The sequence below is a fragment of the Schistocerca americana genome, chromosome 4 (assembly GCF_021461395.2).
Source record: "Schistocerca americana isolate TAMUIC-IGC-003095 chromosome 4, iqSchAmer2.1, whole genome shotgun sequence".
Classification (NCBI taxonomy): Eukaryota; Metazoa; Arthropoda; class Insecta; order Orthoptera; family Acrididae; genus Schistocerca; species Schistocerca americana.
In genome coordinates, this window is record NC_060122.1 from 114,837,572 (window position 1) to 114,862,913 (window position 25,342).

At 43.9% G+C, this 25,342-nt stretch overlaps 1 long non-coding RNA gene across 1 annotated transcript in view; it reads right to left on the bottom strand.

Annotated features, from left to right (window-relative positions):
- Positions 1 to 12,281: 12,281 nt before the first annotated feature.
- The window catches only part of LOC124612265, a 32,006-nt gene continuing 18,945 nt past the window's right edge, over positions 12,282 to 25,342 (bottom strand). The window contains exon 2 of the long non-coding RNA XR_006979517.1: positions 12,282 to 12,628. This is a non-coding gene — a long non-coding RNA (uncharacterized LOC124612265). The remainder of the gene's footprint in view (positions 12,629 to 25,342) is intronic.

Here is a 25,342-nt window from a genome sequence, read left to right on the forward strand (position 1 = left end):
TTCAGCATAAATATTACTAAACTACCAATCTGCCATTACTGGTATTGAAATAATCCTCCCATTTTTGTATTCTTCACTATTACACAACTGCAGCTGTGTAGTGTCTCAGTAATGGTATACATGCAGCCAAAGAACGATGGGATACAGCTACACTACATCCCACAGTTTGAGGTATTTGACACTTGGATTCCAGTGCTACCTTACATGAGCACCACACTGTCCTAACACCTCTTCCTGGGGTTCATCTGACCACTCTGTCAAATGAACTACCTAATTTCCAGTATTCTCTTATTTTCAATGTTGCTCTATATTCAGATTTCAAATATTCATGTGCAATTGTGTGTTCAACAAACAATAAGATTCTCCTTTCCTTGATACAGATTGTCTGCTTTTGTGCAACGTTTGTAAGCTACCTCAACCTGACCACTGTAGTGAGAGAAATTAATTACAATTAGCGGTAGAAAATAACTTTTTCTGCATCATTCTCAGTAGGTTCTTGAGGTTGTGGTGATTTAGTGGGTAGTTCACCAAATTTGTCATCACCTGGAAGGTTTGTGTTTACTTCAGTTGTCCCACATGTAAATCCTGCAACTTCCATTTTTATCATATGCAAAGGAGTGTTTGATTCTCACTGCTGTGTCAGTCTTGGAGGGATGTGGTTACTGTGCAAAGTGAATGTGTTGTGACGTGTATCTTCTTCCACTCACTGGCTTTTTTGTTTTGGGGGTCAAAAGGGTAGTGATGTAATTGGAAAGCGATTATTCTGGGCATTTTGGGTCCAAGTTTAGTAAGCCAAGTCATTTGTGATTTTACTTTCATCTTATAACTGAAGAACACGGAGTTGTGAAGATCTCTGTTTCTATCCATTTCTGTTCAACCTGTAAACAATTGCTTATTACATTCCTACAGCCATTAACCATAACGATAAAGGGCATGGCACAAACTGTTGAAATACAATGTGCTACTAACTGAGCAGAAAAATCTCAGCTTGTACAATAGTAGTGTTCAGTAAACTTCAAATACAGTTTATGGATGAGAACAAAAATTTGTGCAGAGTAAACAAAACATAATAAGCAGTTACGTAAATACCACATTTTTATAATCTGTATTCATAGGGATAACATTTAAAAACAGAATTAAAATACTGTTACAAATTCCTTATTAACTTTCCTAAGAAAACTGAGAAATTCCTCTCTTCTGTTGTCACAAATAAACCAACAAAGTTCAAACTCTGTAATGCAACTAGACCACGAGAAAAATGTGACTAAAGCTCTGAGAACTTTAATTTGCTAAAAATTGAATAAAAATCAACCATTTGTTTAATTCACTTGCATAGCATTATGTACTGTAGCTAAACTCATTGATTCATATTTTTCATTTTTCAACTGTTGTGCTCTACATTCTAGCTTGCTTTGCTAGCTTGAACGGCATACCTTTCTGCTCTAGCTATGCATTTCTATCAGTAGCAGTGAGAGCAGAAAGTGTTCTCTGCAGATATTTCCATCTCCCACAGCACATTAATTCTGATTATTGTTCCATCATTGAAACAAGTTCCGTACTGAAGATGCTTAAGGAACTTACACTGACAAATACATTACTGAAATGTAACGTGCACAAAACATTTACTATTAGATTATGTGGACCCCTCCCACTCTCTCTCACACTCTCACACTCACTCACTCATCTGGTAGAAAAAGTTCGCTATAGCCTGTTTGGTGGCACTGTTTATTATCCATAAACTTTCCCAGTGTAGTAATTAATGATATTCATATTGGGTCTCCAGCTAGAACATCTTGACACAGTATTTAGGTGGTCCGCCTGGCTGCCATCTTTAGGTGATGAAGCTGTCACACTAACTTAATGGAATTGAAATCAAACTGCAGTGGTGGCTCCTTCATATATCACCTACAGATGCACTGTGCCTGTGTGATAGTAACTGCCCTCTAGCACAAAGCACAAGAGTGCACTGCTGCTGAAAACCCATGAAAATGATAAATCCACTGTTGACACATTTTGATGAAACAAATCCCAAGACAGGGCCCCCTGCTGCCCCTGGAGGTGTCATCTCCCCCTTGAAACCTGAGTCGACATATTATTTATGGATGTCAGCCCATCCCTGTCAGTGACAACCATCAAAAGAATGACAGAACCTCCTCTTGGCTTCTTTGTCTAACTTGGACTCTCACCACATGATCATTCAATGGAACTGCAGTGGATACTATACTCATCTATCAGAAATGAAATGTCTTGTCCTCTCGTATTCTGCTTTTTGTCTTGCTCTTCAAGAAATGTACTTCTGTGATAACCACTCTCCAATGTTTTGTAGTTATCAGGCATTATGTCAGAACTGTGCTGACCCCAGGATAGCATTTGGTGGGTTTGCAGTTTGGTTCGCTCAAATGTCATTAGTGACTGGATCCCCCTATGTACCAACTTGGAAGCAATAGTGGCCAGAGTGCAAATGACTCTGGCAATCACAGTTTGCAATGTCTCTCCCTCCAGGTGGGCCACTTCCTTACTTCGAAATGTCTACCTTAATAAAGCAACTGTCTCCATTTTTCTTTCTTGAGGCCATCAGTGCCCACCACCCACTCTGGGGAGTGTCGCTAATTGAACAACTTATTATGGACTTTTTCTCTCATAAATGATGGTTCCCCTACCCACTTCAGTGCTGCTCGTGGCACCTTTACTGCTATCGATCCTACGCTGTCTGCCCCCTGGTCTCGTGGCTTCCCTACATTGGTCACTTTGTGGTGATTCTATCATTTCCCTGCTGCCGCCAGGCAAACAGGCCCTCACGTTGAGCATTCTGCAGGGCCAACTGGCCTTTATATAAGACTGCTGTGCACTTAAACCTCCCTCTGGAATTGCATTGATGAGGTCATGCAAGGCATCTCTGCCCCTATTCTTCATGCTGCTAGCACTGCTGTCCACCTATCCACAGGTCCCACTAGTTGCCGACTACTACTGTAGTGGACCAAGGATGTAGCAGTCACTGTCCAGGACTGCTGACAGACACTGCAGTGATTTTCATGACACCCTTCGCAGACCAACCTTCTCATTTTTAAGTGTCTCCATACTAAGGCTTGTTACCTTAAGCAGAGTAAAAAGGAATGCTGGGAGTGCTATGTTTCTTCTCTGGGGATATGTCTCTTTATTGTAGGTTTGCTCCAAGTTCTGTAGCTCTCTGAGCCACCAGACAGTCAACTGTTCTGGGCCTTAACCTCCAAGGTGCTCTGTGCACTGATCCATTGGTCCCTGCACAACACCTTGTGACACACTTTGCAATTGCATTGGCGTCCTTCATATCCTGTTACCTTTCTCCGACAAAGTTGAACACCCCCCCCCCTCTTCATTACAACCTGCACCACACTGAGTCCTATAATGAACCCTTCACTAAGTAGGAATTCGTGCAGGCTCTTACCTCTTCAAGAGGCACAGCCCCAGGTCCGGATTCCATCCACACCCAGATGACCCAACACTTCGACATTACCCAGAGGCAACATTTGCTCAGGGTCTTCTACCACATTTGCCTCACATTCTTCCCCACCAGGATGGTGAGACAGTATAGTTACACCCATCCTTAAGCTCAGGTAGAACCCAACATCTCTAGAAGGCTACTGCCTGATTAGCCTAATGAATGTACTTCGTAAACTCCTGGAGAGGGTAGTTAGCTTCAGATTATGTTGGGCACTCAAATAGCGGGGCCTTTTGTCCCCTTACCAGTACAGCTTCCGGGCAGCACGATATCCAACTGACCGTTTACCCAGATTGGAAACGGCAATGTGACAGCGTTTTACTCACCTCCGGCACCTTGTTGTGGTCCCCCCAGGGGGTCCACAACTCTCTTGTGGATACGTGCGTAGCTGCATACCTTCCTTTTCCGCATCCTTCCCCATCCCCCATCTTCGCCACCCCCCCCCCCTCCAACTCCGCCTCTCTCTTCTCCCCCTCTGGGAGTATGTGTTGTGCCTACATCCGGAGACGGATGCTCGAATGTAACACGTTCGTTTTCTCTGCTTGCAAGTCTTCATCTTCCCTTCATCCTTCCTTTATCATTCTTTTTTCCTTACCTCTTCTCTTTACCCTTTTCTCCGCGGCAGCGTTTGAGATCTCTTCTTCCCTTTCCCTTTCTTTGTTTTGCATTTCTCTTTTTTCCTCCCTGTGCGTGTCTGAAGGCCGACCCACGCATTTCCATGCGTAGCTGGTGACAGGGTAACGCGTAATTCCCCGCCCCAGGTAGACTGGTAGGACACGTACGTACCCCCTGGTAACGGCCAGGCCCAGAGAGGGGTGATTACCCGAGCTGATACCTTCCGAAAGTGCCGATTGGTCCCTCCGTCCGTTTCTCGAAGGAGAGCGCCACTGGAGACGCCGGTAATCATGGGGGATACTTCGGCAATGGTTTCCTCATCTTCCACTGTCTGATCACAAGCGTAAGTTCACTGAGTCTCAGCCACAGACAGTTCTTCCATCGTTGCCACAGTTCCTTGTTGTTTCTCGGTCTGACGAAGGTCACGACTTCTCCACGGTCAACCCTTTCATTATTCAGAAAGGTGTCGACGCAATTGCAGATCCTGTAAAGTCTTGTCCCAGATTACGGAATGGCACCCTGTTGTGAGGAAGTCATTGCCCTCCAGGCACAAAAATTGCTGTGTACGTCACTGCTTCACACCTTCCCTGTCCGGGTGGAAGCGCACCGCACTTTAAATTCCTCGCGTGGGGTCGTTCATACACGCACCCTCGACGGATTGTCGGACAAGGAAATTCAACACTACCTGTCTGACAAGGGCGTCTCGGCTGTTCATAGTCATGAAAAGGATAGACACGGACATTGTTCTAACCCATACTGTCTTCTTGACATTTGACAGAGTTCAACTCCCATCGAACATAAAAGCAGGCTATAATTTCCATTCGCCCTCACGTCCCAAACCTTATGGGTTGCTATTGGTGTCAGCGGTTCAATCATACCAGCCAGTCCTGTTCCAACCTGGTCAAATGTGTTACGTGTGGCAAGGATGCCCATGAGGGTGCTTGTCCACCTCCATCCCCTCGCTGCATCAACTGTTTGGGTGACTACGCTGCTTCCTCTCGAGATTGCCCGATTTTTAAAGACGAAAAGCTCTTTCAGGAAATCAGAGTGAAGGAAAAGGTGTCGACCTTTACTGCTCAAATATTATTCGCCAGTCGAAAGCCCACTGCACCTCAGACAGCACTGTTCTTGCCTCTCCTTGGCCAACAAAGGAGGCGGCCACGCAGACTTGCGACCTCACCTTTAGTGCCACGGTCGTAAGATCGGCCAGCGCAGGGATCGCCCGTTCAATCTCCCCACTTTCGCCTGCTCACTCCATGGCTCACCCTTCATCGGGTTCTGCTAAATCTCGAGCCCAAAAGTCAGACACCAAGACTTCGAAAAAACAGCCTACTCGTGAAGATATTTACGTACCCCAAATTCACAACTATCGGTTGCTCCTTCATCTAAACATCCTGTTTCCGAGAAGGCTAATAAGAAACGCAGTTCCTGTCCTCCTCCGCCATGGCGTGTTCCATCTACAGCACCACCTGGCGGTAACCGCCCTCGGCCGTCTTCTGTGTCGTCGAGGCGCACTGCTGGCGGCCGATCAACCGGCCGATCGCTGCTGGCAGGAGCTGCTCCTGAACAACCTATGGATCAGGATCTTCTGCCTTCGGCTGACTGCCGTTCCACGCTGTCGGTCGCAAGCTCTGAGCCGTCGTTGAGTTGACGGCAACCTTGGTCACATTCCTCCATTTTCTGTTCACCCTATGTCCATTATCCATTGGAATATCCGCGGCATTCGATTCGAGCCAATCGGGATGAATTGTCGATCCTCTTACGATCCTACTCGCCGGCCATCTTCAGTCTTCAGGAAACAAAGCTGCGTCCCCACGACCGCTTCCCCCCCCCCCCCCCCCCATTTTCAGTCATTCCGATTTGATCTCCCCTCTGTTGAAGGCACTCCAGCACATGGAGGACTCACGATTCTTCTCCATGACACTCCATTATCACCCAATCCCCTTAAACACTTCCTTCCAAGCTGTCGCTGTCCGTCTTCCCCTTTCTGGATGCACCTCTTTGTACTGTATACATTCCATCGTCCACACCAGTGGAACGAGCTGATCTCCTTCATGTTCTTGATCAGCTTCCACCCCCCTATTCGCTAGTTGGGGACTTCAATGCCCACCACCCGCTTTGGGGATCTCCACATCCTTGTCCGCGTGGCTCACTATTGATCGACGTCTTCCACCAAGCAGATCTAGTTCGCCTCAACACTGGGGACCCTACATTTTTGTCTGCCTCCACGACAAATTTCTCTCATTTGGACATTTCGGTCGGTACTATTCCGCTGGCTAGGCGCTTCGAATGGTTCGCACTTCATGGTACACACTAGAGTGACAACTTTCCATGTGTCCTTAGACTGCAGCAACAACTGCCATATATGCGCCTGCGACACTGGAAGTTTGCCCGAGCCGATTGGACACTTTTTTCGTGTCTAGCGACATTCGATGACCGTCACTTTCCTAGCGTCGACGATGAGGTCACACATATTACGGACGTCATTCTTACAGCTGCGGAACGTTCAATACCACGCACCTCCGAATTGCTCCGGCGCCCCCCAGTTCCTTGGTGGAACGAGGCATGCCGTGACGCAATACGTGAGCGGCGGCGTGCTCTTCGCGTTTTCCGCCACCATCCTACTTTGGCCAACTGTATCCGCTATAAGCAGTTCCTCGCGCGATGCCGTCGGGTCATCCGCGATAGCAAGAAGGCAAGCTGGAACTTCTTTACTAGGTCCCTCTTCGGAAGTTTGGAGTCGGATTCGACGGTTATCAGGCGCGCCTAGTTTCTCCCCGGTCTCTGGGCTCACTGTCGCACACGATACGTTAGTGGACCCGTCGCAATTTCTAACTCATTGGGTCAACACGTTGCTGAGATTTCGAGCTCTTCCAATTACCCGCCAGCGTTTCTCCCGAAGAAACGTGCAGCGGAAGTGCAACCTCTTGCTTTCTCCTCTCAAAATCGCGAAAGCTACAATACCGTTTTCTCCATGCGGGAACTCCAACATGCACTTTCTTCTTCTCGCTCCTCCGCCCAAGGACCGGATGGTATCCACATCCAAATGTTGCTGCATTTATCATACCACAGTCTGCGTTACCTCCTTCGCCTTTACAATCGAATTTGGACCGACAGTACTTTCCCCAGACGATGGCGGGAAGCTATAGTCGTTCTTGTTCCGAAATCTGGAAAGTACAAACATCTCCCCTCTAGCTATCGCCCCATTTCTCTCACGAGTAGTGTATGTAAGGTTTTGGAGCGTATGGTGAATTGGCGTTTAGCTTGGTGGCTGAAGTCCCGCAATCTTTTAACACCTGCCCAATGCGGTTTCCGAAAGCATCGTTCTGCAGTTGACCATCTTGTCGGTCTCTCCACTTACATCATGAACAATTTTCTCCGGAAACGCCAAAGAGTAGCAATAGTTTCTGATCTGGAGAGAGCATAAGATACCCGTTGGAGGACAGGCATCTTCCGCACACTATTCTCTTTGGGCTTTCGGGGTCGTTGCCCCTTATTCTTCGCGAATTTATGGCAGAGCGCACATTTAAAGTGCGGGTGAACATTACTCTCTCCCGTACTTTCTCCCAAGAAAACGGGGTACATCAGGGCTCCGTGCTGAGTGTTGCACTGTTTGCCATTGCCATCAATCCAATTATGGATTGTCTCCTTCCTGATGTCTCGGGCTCCCTCTTTGTGGACGATTTTGCGATCTACAACATCTCTCAACGGACCAGCCTTCTTGAACGACGTCTTCAAAGCTATCTCGATCGCCTCCACTCTGGGAGCATCGAAACAGGCTTCCGCTTTTCTCCCAGTAAGACCGTTTGTGTAAATTTTTGGCGTCGTACGGAGTTTCTTCCACCTTCCTTACATCTAGGACCTGTCTACCTTCCGTTTTCGGACGTCGCTAAATTCTTGGGTCTTATGTTTGACAGAAAACTGCGCTGGTCCTCCCACGTTTCCTATCAGACAGCGGTCTGCGATCCGTCAATACCCTCCGTGTCCTGAATGGTACCTCCTGGGAAGCGGACCGAGTGGTCCTTCTCCGCCTCTATCGCGCCTTATGCGCTCGAAATTGGACTATGGAAGCATAGTTTACTCCTCTGCTCGACCGTCTATTCTTCGGCGTCTCGACTTTATCCACCACCGTGGATTACGTGTCTGGAGCTTTTTCCACCAGCCCTGTGGAAAGCCTTTATGCTGAGACTGCTGAACCTCCGCTGTCCTATCGGCGAGCTGTCCCAAGTCGTTATGCTAGCCATCTGTCTTCCATGCCTGGTAATCCGGCCCATGACATTTCTTTCGACGCCTCCTTGGATTTAGGGTATGCAGGCCTCCATACTACCACCGGGAGTCCACTTCCGTCAACTGCTCCATTCTCTTTCCTTCCGCTTTCCTAAAACTTTCTTGACAACTTGGGGTACAGCACCGCCTTGGCTCCGTCCCCGCACCTGCCTGCTCCATGACCTTTGTTAGTTTCCCAAGGATGTTACCCCCCTTCACTTGTCTATCGTCGGGCATTTCCTGCTCTATGTGCACAAATGAAGGAAGCCACTTTTATTTACACTGATGGCTCAAAAACATCGTTTGGTGTAGGGAGTGCCTATATTGTTGGCGACATCCCAAATCGATTTCGGCTTCCCGACCAGTGTTCGGTTTATACTGCGGAGCTTTACGCTGTTCTCCAGGCTGTCCAATACATCCGTCGCCATCAGCGGATACGGTGTGTTATCTGTTCGGATTATCTCAGCTCTCTCCTCAGTCTCCAAGCTCTCGACCCTGTCCACCCTCTGGTCCACCGGATTCAGGACTACCTACGCTTGCTCCACATGGGGGGCGTCTCTGTGGCGTTCCTCTGGATCCCAGGACACGTTGGTATCTGTGGAAATGAGGCGGCCGATATAGCGGCCAAGGCTGCAGTCTCTCTTCTTCGGACAGCTATTCGCACGATTCCCTTCGCCAATCTATGGAGTGTTTTATGTCGTCGTGTTACTCTTTTATGGCACGCACATTGGTCGACACTTCCCAGTAATAATTTGCGGGACGTGAAAGCTCTTCCTTGTGCTTGGACCTCTTCCTCACGAACGCGTCGTCGGGAGGAGGTAATTTTAACTAGATTCCGGATAGGGCACTGTCTTTTTAGCCATCGACATCTTGTAAGCGGCGGTCCTCCCCCACTCTGTCCCCACTGCTCTCAGTTGTGGACGGTAAGACACCTTTTACTTGAGTGCCCCTATTTTACTCCGTTACGCGCCCGTCTACAGCTGTCGCCTGATATATTGTCCATTTTAGCAGATGACACGCGTTCAGCCGATCGCGTTCTCGAGTTTATTAGTGCCAGTGAGATGTCAGTCATTTGAAGCTCTTTTTGGGGACAACCAACCCCTTCCTATAGTGGTTTTTTAAGCCTTCCTTCTCTTTTTAGTTTCTTCAATTTTTTGTTTCGTTCCCATTGCTGCTGGTTTCCAGTTTGGGTTTTTTACCTTTTCCTAAGTCACAGACCGGGCGCTAATGATAGTAGCAGTTTTGCGCCCTAAAACCATAACAAAAAACCTTGTTGTGGTCTTCTTTGACCTACATAAGGCATAAGACACAGGTTACAAGCCCATTGATGGCTATGAAGAAATGATGGAACCAATCTTAGTTGGGACTGTGGTTACTCCAGCACTGTATGTCAATGATATTTGCATCTGGTGCAGCTCCCACTCGGCAGCATCTGCTGAGTGCCAGTCCCAAGGTGCCATCCAATGTGCCTGTGTGTGGGCCATCTTCCATGTCTTCCAGTTTTCTACCTCCAAAATGCAGGTTACGCTTGTTGTCGTTGATCCACAGTCCACCCTGATCTGGAACTTTATGTAGGCTACCAGATCCTCAATGTTGTGACAAAGCCCCATTTCTTGGGCCTTAATTTTGATAAAAGGCTGACATGGCTGCCCTATATTCGCCACGGTGGAGATTGTACCACTCATCTTCATCTTTACCATGCTCTGTTCTTGTCCAGACTAGATTATGGTAGTCAGGTTTATGGCTCAGCGACTACTTCTGCTCTGCAACTACTTGGCCCTGTTCACCATCATGAGATGCATCTGGCTAAGGGTGCTTTCCGCACTAGTCCTGTTAAATCTCCTCACAGAAGTGGGGCTTCCACCTCTACAAATACAACAGATTCAACTTCTGGTGTCTCATGCAATTGCCATCTGCCAATTCTCTGACCATACCATGTACCCTGTCCTCTGTCCAAATGAGGGATATCTCCCATCTGACAATCACCCATGGGTGGGGGTTGCTGATTGGCATGCCTCACTTCCATCTGTTGGGATCTCTATATCCACTCACTGGAATATACCCCATGTATTTTCTTCCCCTCCCTTGGATGGTGCCTAAACCACAGATTAGGACTGACCTAGTCAAGGGTCCCCTAAGGTATCTGTTGCTCCTATGCTTTACTGGCATCTTGTAGGTGCCATCCTTGAAGAGTTCCAGGGTGCCACCATCTTTTACATGGATGGTTCTAAGACAATAGGTAAGGTGGGATATGCTTTCATGTCTCTTACTGGCTTAGAACACCATTTATTGCCAGGATCATGTAATGTGTTCACAGCACAGCTTCTAGCCATTCACAGAACTCTGCATTTTGTTTCTCAGGCCTCCCTCCAGTGTTCTAATTTATTCAGACTCAATTATCAGACTGTCCATTTATCCACTGCATTTCTACTCTTTTACGGCATTGTGTATGTTGCACTTCAAGAATATATTTTCTGTGAAAAAACAGCATTCAGTTACTGTGCCAGGTTGACCGAAGACATTGTTTTTTCTATCCCAGAATGTAACCATCGAGGAGGTAATGTTCCAAGCATATCCTGATGCAACAAACATTTTATTGATTTATTCAGACCGCAATACCCACATTATTGAAGAAATAATACATTGTGGATTTTATAGGCACTGTTGTTCCAATGAGCAATGGCATAGTTAAAGGTGCTCTTAATTGTTTTACCAGGAATCTAGCACATAGTAGAGCTAATAATCCCTACACAAATTGCTGTACTACCTAATACAATCACCACTGTTTGGAGAATCTCAGAGAAACCAATCTGCAGCTGTGTTCATTCCTGCTGTCTCCCCAGCTCTGTCTTAGCAGGCACCTCTGTTTTTCATAAGAAACCCAAATACACACCTGCTGCAGTCTGAGTTATCAGGTGGCAACAACCACAATGACACAACACCCCCCGCCCCCCTTCCCTGTACCTTCTGTGCAGCATGACAGGTTCGAGACCATGTTTTCTGTCGGCCACTACTGTTAAATCATCTGTCACCTATATGGACTAAGTTCTGTGGTACTTAAACTATCCCATTCAAACAACTCCTACTTTCATATGTGGAAAAAGGTGAAGGCAGATTACTTAATGAAAGAAACTGCAAGTGCTACCACAAGTAACAAATTTCTGAAGTGGGATGTTAAGCCTTCGAACAAGTTGCCAGAGAAAGGATAGATGTACACGAAAGAGAGAGAGAGAGAGAGAGAGAGAGAGAGAGAGAGAGAGAGAGAGAGAGAGATCACAACAGAGCTTCCACAGTCGGTTTGTTTGCTCATGTGGTGCTGACAGAAACTGAAGATCTAAGCATTCCATACATGGTCTAATGTACCACTGTGTCATTGTACCTATTTCAGTGTAACTACTTCTTCGAGAATTCTAAAATCATAAGTTTCATTTAAAACAAGTTAATAATAACAACAACAACAACAACAATGCTGAGCAACAAATCAGTGCCAGTGGTAGTTGGTACTTTGGCACAGAGAGAACCACAGCCAACAGATTCAACAGCATCCCTTTTACAAGGTACATGCAAGTACTGGAGTGACTGGATGACCATGGAAAAACAGTGAGCTCTGCTTCAGGGAGCCGTTTTCTGACCATGATCAGATATGCCTCTGTAGAATTGCTTGTCTTACCCGTCCTCCTGTATACTGTCACACTGACTGATTGCAGAAGTTCTGACTTCATACCAGTCATGTGACAAACCAATCTGTGCCATTCGCTGTGGTAAAGAGAGTACACTTCATCGAACACAGCAAATACATCTAATTCAACTGCTGATGAATATAGTCATAAATGGGACCTCATCCCTATGGGACACTGAATGTTTCTATAACTTTTTTACAGCACAGTAGACATAAATATAGGTCACTTTTTAAATCAGTAAATTGGTATATGTTTCTCTATTTTATCAGAAATGTTGATTACAGTTATAATACAAGTTTGCAGTTGTATTGTTTCTTCTGATGATATGAATATCTTTGAGATGACGGGAAACGGAGTCATATTTGTTTTGTAAAGCGAGGACCATTCTGTGATGAAAGTCTTATTTTATGTCCGTGTATCTTCTTACACGTGTTACTGGCAGTGTTACTGCACATATAAACGTTCTAAATGAATTCTGCGTTCTAGAGGAAAGATATGACAAATGATGATGTAGCTTTGTACATTTCTTGCCAATGGCGCCAATCAGTCGTCAGTTATTTCCAGATGACACTAAAACTGGAGACCACATCTGTGAAAGAAAACATTATTACTCACAAAAGGCAAAAAAATGTGATTTCACATTTAATTATTGATTCAAGACTGAAACTAGTCACTTCCAGGTACCATTTTCATGTGTAATACTATACATAAATATGCACAAGTTTTATTCATATAAGAGCTGTTGTAATTTTCAGTGTTTAAAGCTTTCCAGGTAAAACATAACTGGCCCACAAAATATTTCATGGCCTTAGGATAGGCAATCCGACCTGCATAGTGTACACTGGGAAGTGTAATTGGCATGGCCTTTCTTAAGATGCTCGAAATATTTTCTGATCTAATTTCATTTTCTCCAACCTGTATAAGCTACAAATACTCACCAGCTGTTTCTGAAGTGTCTAAAATTTTTTCAGGTGATCAGCATAATTTAAAACATGTTTGTTTTGTATACTTGCTGAACTCTGCATCATATTTATTGGTATGTTTTATTCCAAGAGAGAAAATCCAATGCAAGTCTGCAACTGACAGTACAAAAAAGTGAAGAACAAATTCAAAAATTGTTCAGTTCACAATAATATTCAGAGCAAGAATCATGGAAGGAATTGAACACACAATCATAAGATCCGAATTTGTGGCAGTTGAACCACCCCGTTTTCTCAAATACAAAATAACTAACACTTCGAACAGGCTCAGTCACCAAGGTACTTCAAAACCTAAATACTGACAGTCGTGTAACTAAGAGTGTGACTATTCAACCAAACATTGCATGGTGATGTACAATCTGAGAAATGAGATTAGGTTCTATTACTGCCATATTTCAAAAAAAAGCATTGTAAAATTTGTTCAAATTATGTGTCAGGTATTTATTCGTGAAGATTTCTGAGAAAGCAATAAGAGGGAAAGCTAATTTTGGAATGCAAGGTGGTCAGTGAGCTGGTGAAGAAAATTGGATTAGTTTTAATTAAGTAGCAGCTTATGATACTGTTCCAAGGAATCTGTGTTGGAAAACATTAAATTTGGTGAAGAGAGACCTGTTCATTGGAAAAAGTATTAGAAATACTCTTAAATATCTGTGTAAATGTACTGCCGACTTTAAAAGGAACACGAATGCCCATGTCATCAACATATTACTATAAGGGCACGGTCTCATAAAGATAGGGGAATGGAATTAGTAAATGTATATTTGTTTATTCTTATTTCTATTTGTTGATGAAGTAGCCACAGCACAGTATACAATTTACATATGCAATATGCAGTAGAATAAAAAGCTGTGGTCTGAAGATCAGTAATGAAGACACAAAATACATTATTTTTCTAGATAAACAGTTGATATAGAGGAACAAAATCTGAAAGATAAGAAATTCTTGCTACTGTAGATCTGTTGTAGAAAAGAGGGAAAATGAGATTTAGAATTTAATAAAAGTAGTAGTGATGGACAGAATGCCATCGGCTTATTCAGCTGAATTTTATGGAACACAAATTGATGAAAAAAGCTAAAACTACCATAAGGAAATTGATATTAGATAGTATAGTATTGTATGAAGCAGAGACTTCGATAACTAATAGGAGGCATATTAATACACTGAAAGTATTGGACAATGATTTTTGGAGAAAATGAGCAAGAATTTCATAAAAAGAAAAAGGAACACTGAAGTGTATAGGAAAACGGAATGAAATGGAAGAATGTGTTGTGTTGTGTAGAAGAAAATAGCTGTGTTACGGTCATGTAAAAAGAATTGATGATACTGTGATACCATAACGTATACTGCAGTGGGGAACTGAAGTACACTGGAGAAGATTGTGATTCATGACTATGTTCTTCCGCACCTACCACTATTAGCTGTACAGTTTGGAGCTAGATATACAGTACCTAAATATTACACATCACTTAAACTCACAACACACACCCCCATGCCCGGGGGAGGACTCGAACCTCCAATGGAAGCGGTGTACCTTGTGGCGTTGATAGTTTGTGTTGACCACGAAACTTAATATCTGTGAACTCTAAAGTTGAGATGGAGACTCGACTGAGCACTCACTTCGCGTCCGTACAGAATGAAGTATAGCAAATAACTGACTAGTGTCAAGTGTTATATATATATATATATATATATATATATATATATATATATATATATATATATATATATATATGAGCTACGACATGTATGGGAATTAAGTTTCCTATATCCCGGTTACTGATACCATTCCCATAGTGGTGACCCCGCAGTTCGTTTGTGTTTGGGATCTTCCTTGCCGGTGTTTATGCAACAGGTTATATGCACTATGCAGTGACCACACCAAGCAATGCCTTTTTCGAATATGTGGAATCACAACTCCGCTCACAGTTTCGTTGTTTCTTCGCCACAGTGATTCGTGTTCTCAACCAACTTACTGTCCTGTCACCACAAACTGCAGTCGGCTTTTTGCCTCGTCAAGTAGCCTGGCCACAAAGCATTCAGTTCTTGGCACATTCACAGAGTGAGGTGGCGCAGTGGTTTGAACCGTTGTCCTCCCAAATGAGAGTCCAGTGTGTATCCCGCGTCTGGCCATCCTGATTTAGGTTCTCCATGATATCCCTAAATCGCTTTAGGCAAATGCCGGGATGGTTCCTTTGAAAGGGCAATGCCGACTTCCTTCCGTAAGTCGATGAGACCAGTGACCTCGGGTTGATTTGGGGGAGAAGGCCAAATTCCAACTCCCCTCTTGCCACCTTCTTCCCTCGCCCCAAATGTATGAAGGTCCTTGGCCACCTGGTCTGTCCATTTTCCTTTGGCCTACGTTCTCCAGGTTTCATCTGACACTTCCCTCGGTCTTGCTCCCTGCTATCTTCTACAGATGTGCACGGCCAATCTCAGCCTCCTTGTTTTCGCTTCCACATCATCTGTTCATTATACAGGATGAGTCACTAATTATTGGCACCAAGAATAACTCCGAAAGTACGATAGGAGCTGAAAAGTTTGTGGGACAAAAGATGCATGGGACAACGTGGGCCATAATAAGACGTTGGTGTTTTGTTACTAGGTGAGGTCGCTTCAGAGATTGTCAACTTCTTAAATGGGATGCTATAATTCGGTACTTATTTTATGACAGCAGCTATAGAGACGAATCCAATGATATGTAACAGTAAGGTCTTTGAAAATATTCTGTAAATGGACTTTCATGCCAGCGTTGTGACCTTCGTTGACCTTCAAAGTGATGACCATCGATATCAATGCAGTGCTACAATCTTCTTATCATGGACTGAGTGTTATTCCTGATCACTTCGGCACTTTGGCGAGAGAGAATTGTCAGAGCATGTACTTCGATATCTTCAGGTGTAGTTGGAACGTCTTTATAAACAATGTCCCTTACGAATCCACACACAAAAAATCCAGAGGTGTTAAGTCTGGCGAACGAACCGGCCACGACACATTTCCTCCGTGTCCAATCCAACGATTTCGGAATTCTCTCTCCAACTCATTTCTAGCCATTACCGAAAAATGTGCCGGACACAAATTAACACACTTTGTTCCTTATTCCTAAAGGTATTCCTTCCAGTAACAGACGTAATGTTTCTTGCGGGAATGTGGTGTACTTCCTACCATTAAGATTTCCTTCGATGAAATGGGGGCTATATTTCTGTCCTCCAGAATCTAACAACATTCACCGGCCACGGTTTTTGGTGTGCAACTTGCCGCAACCAATGTTGCCCAATAATGTGTGTTACGCAAAGTAACATTTCCATGGTTCGTGAAAGTAGCCTCGTCAGTAAATAAAATCAAAATTACAAATGTCATCCCTTTGAATTCTGGTGATGAGCTCAACTTCAGATTCAATGCGACGCCTGCAATCCGTACCAGTTAATTCTTCGTGAAGACTGATATGGTAAGGATGATATTTATGGCGATGCAGAACACGAACAACACTACACTGGCTCATGCCGGATTCTCTTGCGATTTGACGCGAGCTAACACAAGGATCTCTAACCACAGTGGCAAGAGTACCAATTTCCGTTCTCTCGTTAGTAACTTTCCTTTGTCGGATGTGTTTCCGAGGCGTTAAAGATAAAGTTCTCTGTTTATCATACACGTATTTAAATGTACGACATGTAGGGTGAGTACGTTGTGGATATCTTTAAATATATATGTCTCTAGCTCTGACTGAATTTCGTTGGCATTCTCCTCCGTAAATGAGAAGCATGTAGACTTGTTCTTCGAAGGAATACATCAATCACATTCGCTTGATTCGACGATACTAGTCGTACCGTTACTGTTAGTGATGTATTGCGAAACCGTCGAATGGTGTTTACATGTCGATGACACTTTAGATAGATACGCCGTATTCGGCAAATATTTACTATTTGCACGATATACGATAGAGAACTGTCAGAGCATGTGCTTCGATAAGTGCCGAAGTGATAAGGAATACCACTCCAACCATGATCAATTGCAGCACTGCATTTATACCAATGGTCATCACTTCGAACACCTTCTGTAAATGGACACTTATGCCACTTTTGTAACTTTCGTTGATCTTCAAAAACCTTACTGTTACACATCGCTGGATTCGTTTCGATGGCCATTATCAGAAAATAGGTACCAAACTAAAACATCCCATTTAAAAAGATGACCATATCTCGGAAGCGACCCCACATAGCAACAAAAACCAATGTCATATTATGGCCCCCGTTGTCCCGAGCAACAATTGTCCCACAAACTTTCCAGCTACTATCGTACTTCAGGAGTTATTCTAGGTGGCGGTAGTTGGCGACTCAGCCTGTGTATCGCCATGAGCCCTCTGTTCGTTCTTCTTCTTCGCCGCTGTCTTCCCTCACAAATTGATGCAAATATCTTCCACAACATTTTACTTAAAAATATTTCTTACTCTCTGTACACTTATCTTTCTGTTTTTGCGGTGTATAGTAACACTGCTCTGACTGAATTTTGTTTATCCTTCTTTTGGTCCCTCTGGAAAATATTTTGGATGTCAGTAATGCGTTGAGTGAATATGACGCTCTGGATACAGATTAAGTCTTATAGACTCTTCAGGAACGTGGTTATCGACATGCAGTGTATCCCACCATTTTTGTCTTGTAATTTCTTTCTGTCCTCATGAATTTCATTTTCTCTTTATTTTAACAAATCACGGGGCTCGTATTACAGGAAAATGGTTTTCATCTAGATTTTCAGCCAGTAGGCCCCTACTGCATAATCATCTGCAAAGACAAGATTTTCAATTTTATTCCTCCGTTTATACCCTCTCCTGGCTCTCCTGGCTTTCCTGCTGTTTCCACTACTTCCTGTATGATTATTTTTAAACAAGAGCTATGATACTGCATCACCTCGCCTGGCCCTTCTTATGTCAAGAGTTGGAATATTCTCCTTGCATTTTCACTCCCCCTTTCCAGGCTTCCAATGTAACTTTTGCAAAACTTGTACTCTCTATTGGTATTCCAGAATTGTGCATTTTCTCCCATGACTTTTCTCTGTTTATGCTATCGTAGGTTTTCTTCATGTTAGCAAATGTAGTTTTGTTGTATTATGCGTATTCAGATATGGCTTCCTCCAGTGGAAAAAACTGATCAGTGGTGGATGGGATTCTTTATAAATCCCCTTCTCATATATTCCCCTTTTTACTTGTAATATCCGTCTTTTCTGGAGAAAATGAACAGTTTATAAGATGTGCTAGTTAATGAGATGTCACAATAAGTGATACGCAATTTGTCCTATTCTCTCTGCAAAATACACTAAGCCATATAGAATAAGAAAGTAGGCTGCAGTGACGAAACGACTGATCAGTCAAATCTGTTCAAGCGAAGTGTAATTCCCGATTCAGGCCTCACCTGTTAAATACGATACTTCAGTCAGCTAGTAAGGTACTGAAAGAATTGGTTTGTGGAACTGTTTCACTGACACCCTTCTGGAAAAACAGCGTTTTGTATCTATAGTTATATACATGAAGGTGATCTGCACTCTACATCGGTAATCGAATATCGTGAGTGACCCAGACGCAATTTTTCATGAAATAGTCATCTAAATAACGGCACACACCATACAGCAGTTATCCTAATTGTGAACAATTAGAAGCGTTCGAATTTGATATCTGAAAGCATTAAAATACCAGAGGGAATGCTCCTCCAATATCGGTTGACAACAGACGAAATGCGTTAAGACAAATATTAACGAACAGCACATTTACTGCCAGAAATACAATAAGATCTGGACTATACAAAACTCAGATTGTAGGAAGACCATGAACTGCACTCATTGTTTCCATAATGAAGAGGTAAGGCACATTCAAATCTGTGATGTAATCAATATAACTTGTTTCTTCCTACTACAGACCTTTTTTCAAATTTTCATGGTAGTATTACGGCCCAGTCATTGTGTGAAAAAAGCATGGTGTTCAGGGGTAAAATATCCGTAGACGGGTATAAATATATCCTTCATTGGTATGGGGTTTGCCGCGGTATGGGGTTTGCCGCGGTATGGGGTTTGCCGCGGTATGGGGTTTGCCGCGGTATGGGGTTTGCCGCGGTATGGGGTTTGCCGCGGTATGGGGTTTGCCGCGGTATGGGGTTTGCCGCGGTATGGGGTTTGCCGCGGTATGGGGTTTGCCGCGGTATGGGGTTTGCCGCGGTATGGGGTTTGCCGCGGTATGGGGTTTGCCGCGGTATGGGGTTTGCCGCGGTATGGGGTTTGCCGCGGTATGGGGTTTGCCGCGGTATGGGGTTTGCCGCGGTATGGGGTTTGCCGCGGTATGGGGTTTGCCGCGGTATGGGGTTTGCCGCGGTATGGGGTTTGCCGCGGTATGGGGTTTGCCGCGGTATGGGGTTTGCCGCGGTATGGGGTTTGCCGCGGTATGGGGTTTGCCGCGGTATGGGGTTTGCCGCGGTATGGGGTTTGCCGCGGTATGGGGTTTGCCGCGGTATGGGGTTTGCCGCGGTATGGGGTTTGCCGCGGTATGGGGTTTGCCGCGGTATGGGGTTTGCCGCGGTATGGGGTTTGCCGCGGTATGGGGTTTGCCGCGGTATGGGGTTTGCCGCGGTATGGGGTTTGCCGCGGTATGGGGTTTGCCGCGGTATGGGGTTTGCCGCGGTATGGGGTTTGCCGCGGTATGGGGTTTGCCGCGGTATGGGGTTTGCCGCGGTATGGGGTTTGCCGCGGTATGTACTCGCTTGGACAAGTCTCATGTGTCACAATTTGAGGAAATTAAAGCAGAGTACTGTTTTCTATGAGAACTGCTGAATACAAATTCGTTTCTGTCAATAGAAGGCACAACTCGGAAACATCGTACAATGAAATAAATAGTTAAGATACAGTGAAAAATCGTACAGTATGACAACACATTTTGATGGGACAACATGAGTTATGCGTAAGCAACTGATGGAGCAGAATCTCGAGCGATGTTCTTTGCAGTTCTTAGTATCGAAATGCACCATGTGGGTATGAGAAAGGGGAAGAGTCTTTTTGCTGAGGGGGCGGTGCAGCTTCACTCGTGACAGGGAGTCAGTCTCGTGGTCCGTCGTCGCACGTAGGAGGAACACGGAGTGCTGGGCTGCGCACAGCGGCTGGAGGCGCCTGGGATGCAGCGGTATGAGGTTTGCAGCGATATGAGGTTTGCAGCGGTGAGCTGTCAATGGTGGATGAGAGTGTTAAATGTAGACCGACGAAACGTGCGTCTTCGACACTTAACGTTAGCAATATTTTGGACGTGCGGTATGACAACACTGTAATTTTATGTCTTTGTATTTTGTATGCTGTTATAAATCTGTTCTTCCTCGTAATTCTATTAGGCTGTAAGGAGCTGAACGTGCAAGGGCTGGAGAGAGAATTGTGTAATGAACGAATAGTTAACACGTTGACGGTGCGTAGATCTTCCTCTGGTTTCATTCTGAGTTGACTCTGTTCAAGCTGATTCCTCGAAGATAATGATACGAGCCACATCAGAATAGCAGCCGCTACGCGTTAAAAGAAGATCCCTAACGTCTTCTTTATTTTTTATTTTTTAGTTTTTATTTTTTTTGCGAATAGATCCTTCTAGAACGGGTAATAAATTTCTTTACGTATTATTTCGTATCGGCCATTGCAGTCATCATCTGAAAACTTCGATCAAATTTTAGAAAATGTAGTATCAAAACCTGTGCACAACTGGTATATTTTTAATCCTCTGATGGTGGACAGTAGCAGAAACGGCGTGATGACTAAAGAAATACTGTTTGTTAACCGATCTAGATGGGTTCATTGTCAAAATACTCCCGATGGCCGCAGACAGTTACTGAAAATGTATTTCTTTTATTAATAATCGCCTGTGAGCGAGTGCACATGCCGTCATAAGGTTCTTCTGCATCAAGTCATGTTTACGTGTTATCAGCGTTGTTACCTGTGACCTTCGAATATTCGTTCTAAAAAGAGAAATTTAGATATACAGGCTTTACTCAGTTGTGAAACGTAAATTTTTCGCGCACCTGTGTGCAACGTGCGAATTATTTCTGTGTAAGCGACACAAGACGTCGTAAATAAGCGTGTCGATGAGAGATTTGTGTCTTTGATTGTGTTCAGTCTTTCAGTTGACATATTCTTATTTCCTAAGCTGTTAAAGTGTCTGAAGGCTGCATCTTTAAATTACGTGTCGAACTGCGATTGACGTTGTGGGTGTAGCCAGCTTTTATGTAAATTTGTAACATATTCAAACCATTAAGTATGGTTTCAGGGTACTCAATTAAATTTGATTTTCCGGCCCTCTTTTCCACAGTGATATTTAAGAGATAACAGATGAACGGGGTTAAAAGTATCAGATCAGATAGTCGGTGTCAGTAGATAACTATCGCCAGCCTGCGCTCAATTCGGTCACGTTCGATCTGAGTCCTCAAGCTGTCGTAGATCTTGATCCCTAGTCCAGTAGCGCTCTGAAGCAGTTGGTAGTTGTGGTGCCATGTTGTCAGTACTGTTTGCATGCAATCGCACTTGGACTTCGCAGCGCGGTTCCTTACGTACCAGCAATACAAAAATGTCTCTCCCAAAATTTCTGGCAGTAAATGGACGTTAAAGATTGGCAATCTGGCAAAGGGGGGGGGGGGGGGGGGGGGACCTTGTTTCACAAAGCGACTTGCATCCAGCGCACGTTAGTCTATCGATTATTCATATGACTTTGAAACGCATTCCTGTCGGTTTTTTAACACATTCTAAATTGCTTTCTGAATGAATCGTAAGTTGTTTTGTGAATGCGTGCATAGTGTACATATCTGTGTCGGGGGAATCCTCGTCGCATGTAGAAACAAACTTTCCTACAGACAAAAGGGGCTACACGAGCTGAGCGGTGTAAGGCCGAACGGATGAATGCCAACCGCTGTCTGATTGTGTGGTTGGTTGGGTTTGCGAATGATGAGCGTTGTTATAATTACTAGCGACATCCATAGATTCAGACTACAGGAGTGGAAATAAACGAATAACAGGAAAGAAAGATCACGTATTACCTTCTCTATGTATCCAAGAAAATGAAATTTTGACAGAAAATTTTTGGCCATATCGCTATACTAGTAAGGGCTAGTTGTAGCAGCCGCTGAAGTTCTATTCTGGGAGTAGTGCAGAAAATGTTCCACAATCACTTAATAACGTCTAACCGGAGAATAAACGCGGGATAACTAAACTGGTGATCGTGGCAGGGTTAGTGAAGTTAACCTGCGAATAAGCTTTGACACTGGCGGGAATAGTTACAGAATTAGTGATAACAAGACTGTTGGAATCGTAATGTTGTTCCATAATTTTAGTGATGTATCCGTTTCTTCTCCTTCCAAGTTTGTATAAAAATTTCGTGCTACTACTTCTCGATTTTATACCTGAGAAACTGGAGCGTATGAATGAAGTGTGAAACTATTTCTTAACGTAAAGCTTTTTGCTTGTAGTGGGTGAAATAGGGATTTGATACTGGTACATGTGAATTATGTTCTGTCGTTACAAAAAAGACCGTTTGTACCAAAACAGTCACGTTTATTTGATTTGTGTTAAAATTGTTGAGCATTAGAAAGGCCTATTTTGTTTTACCTACCAGACAGTGACAAAATAGACGTAATCAGATCGGAATCCACACCAGTCTTGGGTGCTATTTGTAATAACAGCTTTCTCAGTATTAGACAACGACATATCGACTTTTCATGTAGCAAGACGTTTGACGAACTTTGAGGTACTGGATTCTTTCGCAGAAAGGGAAGCACGCCATGTAAAGCTGTAGCAAGATTAGAGAGAGAATACACATTTCTTCGATCCTTAGCTCCTAGAATTTTTTGTTTTGCTTGTCATGTCTTTACTGGGTTTATGTATCCTATATTTAATTTTGTCACACAAAGCAGCAAGTTGTTAACTGATATGGGATAGTGTGTGCAAATTTTCTGAAGAGTTTTTTTTAAGAAAAGGGGACAGGATGTCAAACCGGCCTACTGTAAGCAGGAGAGAGACCACAGGACATTTTAATTTCCACTGTCCTGAATATGGTTTGATGGTAACCATTACAAAATATACGTGTTTCAATTTAGTGATTTTGCTGTTCCCCCTTCGTTTACTGCTCACACGTCAAATGAAAACAAAACAGATTTCTGTGGCCGGGAGCTATCAAACGAAATAAAATAAATTCACGTAATTACGGAAGGCTAAAATGTGTTACTAGTTGCAAATTTATTTCCACCTTTCTGACAGTCGAGCATTAATTGCCTTGCAGAACAATGAAATCATTTTTGTCGGTTTGCTAAAGAAATTTTCTTTTATTAATCTTTTCCGCTGAGGCAGACAATATATTTGAAACGAAGTGTTAAATTCCACACACTGTTCGCTGCATTTCGAGTGCACGTTTTCAACTTCTTGCACGTATGGCATTATGCCATAATAAAGAACCAAACATGAGGTAATACAGTACTGGTACTCCAAGAAAATTTACATCCAGAAAACCACATTGAAATCTTACTATCAGGTCGTGGCTTACTTCACTGGGAATCTGGACATATTAAAATTTGCACATTTAAAGTGCACATTCGTGTCACGAAATTCTGATGCTCTTCGAGTGTCCTCTGATGTCTTGTTTCTCTTATGATATAATGTAAGAGCTTTTGATGTTTTACACCTGTGAACATACGGGCTTCCTACGACATCGTAGCTGCACAAGCGCGGTCACGCCTGTCATGTGGCGTCTCTGGCAAGTGCAGAAACGAACCGATTTCTAACAGGTCGCGGGAAAAAATTCCGAATGGTGCTTTGAAAAGAGTTACCATCAAAGTAGCATTCTGGCAGCTATACCGGAACTATGTGCGATGATGTACGATGAATTTCTTAAATCACAGAGCGTTTGACTCTCATTTAAAAATTAACTCTGTGATGATGAGCCATTTAGATGAATCTCGAGCCCAGAAGATCAGACATTCATGTCATTATTAAACATTTTACTGGCACATTTGTGTGGTATATCTTAAATTGTAATACGCGCATAAAAGAACAACATTGTAAGTAAAAGCTTAGCTTCTCCTGCAGCGTATTAATCATATAGACCAATATTAAATGTGAAAGCTTTGCATGTCATGTAGCAACACTATGTATATTAATTTAAACCATTAACTCTTTCTGTTTGTGTGTTTGCACTACTTAAGTGATGTTGCTGTTGGCCGACTACATCACGTGCCCTAAGCTCTGAATACCCGCTGTCAAAGGCTGGCGAGATCACGTGACATGAGCTATGACTGGCTTACAAAAGCGCATTGAAATCTAGATTTCAATGCTTCGTAAAGTAAGATGCGGTGTTCGGCGGAATTCGAATTTATGCTTTCGTAATACGAAAATTTGCAGCGTACATGTTGCTGCACATCAAAGATCTTTCCAAAATGCGTGTCTTCTCTGTGTTTAGTTTTGGATAGCGACACACACACACACACACACACACACACACACACACACACACTGAGCAGTCTGAGCAGAGCATACCCATCTGGTGGAGAATGGGCTACACGCCAGAATCAATTTATATGCAATAAATCCTAAAGAGTAAGGTGTAGTGGTGATCATAGCTGCCTCTAGACCATGGGGTTTGATTCCCGGCCGTGTCAGAAATTTTCTTTGCTCGAGTACTCTGCGATGGTGAGACGACGTGATCAGAACCCTACAAACGCTAAGACTCAAGGATTTCTGTGTAAGGCTATTCACCGACTTGTGCATTGTCGTAGCGGCCCCTTATCAGTTAGAGGGCCCGCATAACAGATAAGCAAGAAGGGCTGCCGAATGCCTTTCAAGAGTTCAGATCCAAACATCGCCAATTTATGTAAACAATGTCTTCTGGCGAAGTAGTTCCATGTTTGAATAAAATGTTCTCGGGTTCCCAACCGCGTCAATTGCTTAAAACTCCACGAGCTTTCGGCCAAGCACTCCTTGGCCATTGACAAGTGGTATGACTGCCAGTGGGCTGTTGGTACGCCCTTACATAAGGCAGCTGCCGGCTGTGACGTTACTGGTGCCTGTGACAGTGCCATATATGGGCATGTTTTGAGTCGGCGTGCGATGTGCCCTCTTCAACTGCGCGATCGCTGGATTCCACGCAGTGCTGAGGTGCAAGCCACCGTCTCTATTCAGTGTTTGCGGTAATTTTTATTTCAATAGCTTCCTTTATTAAACTGTCCCAGAAACCATTAGTGCGAGCCGCGACAGAGGTATAGCCAAATTTTATGTGGTGACCGTTTTTTTTAACGCATGCTCAGCTAACGCAGATTTCTCTGGATAGAGTAGGCGAT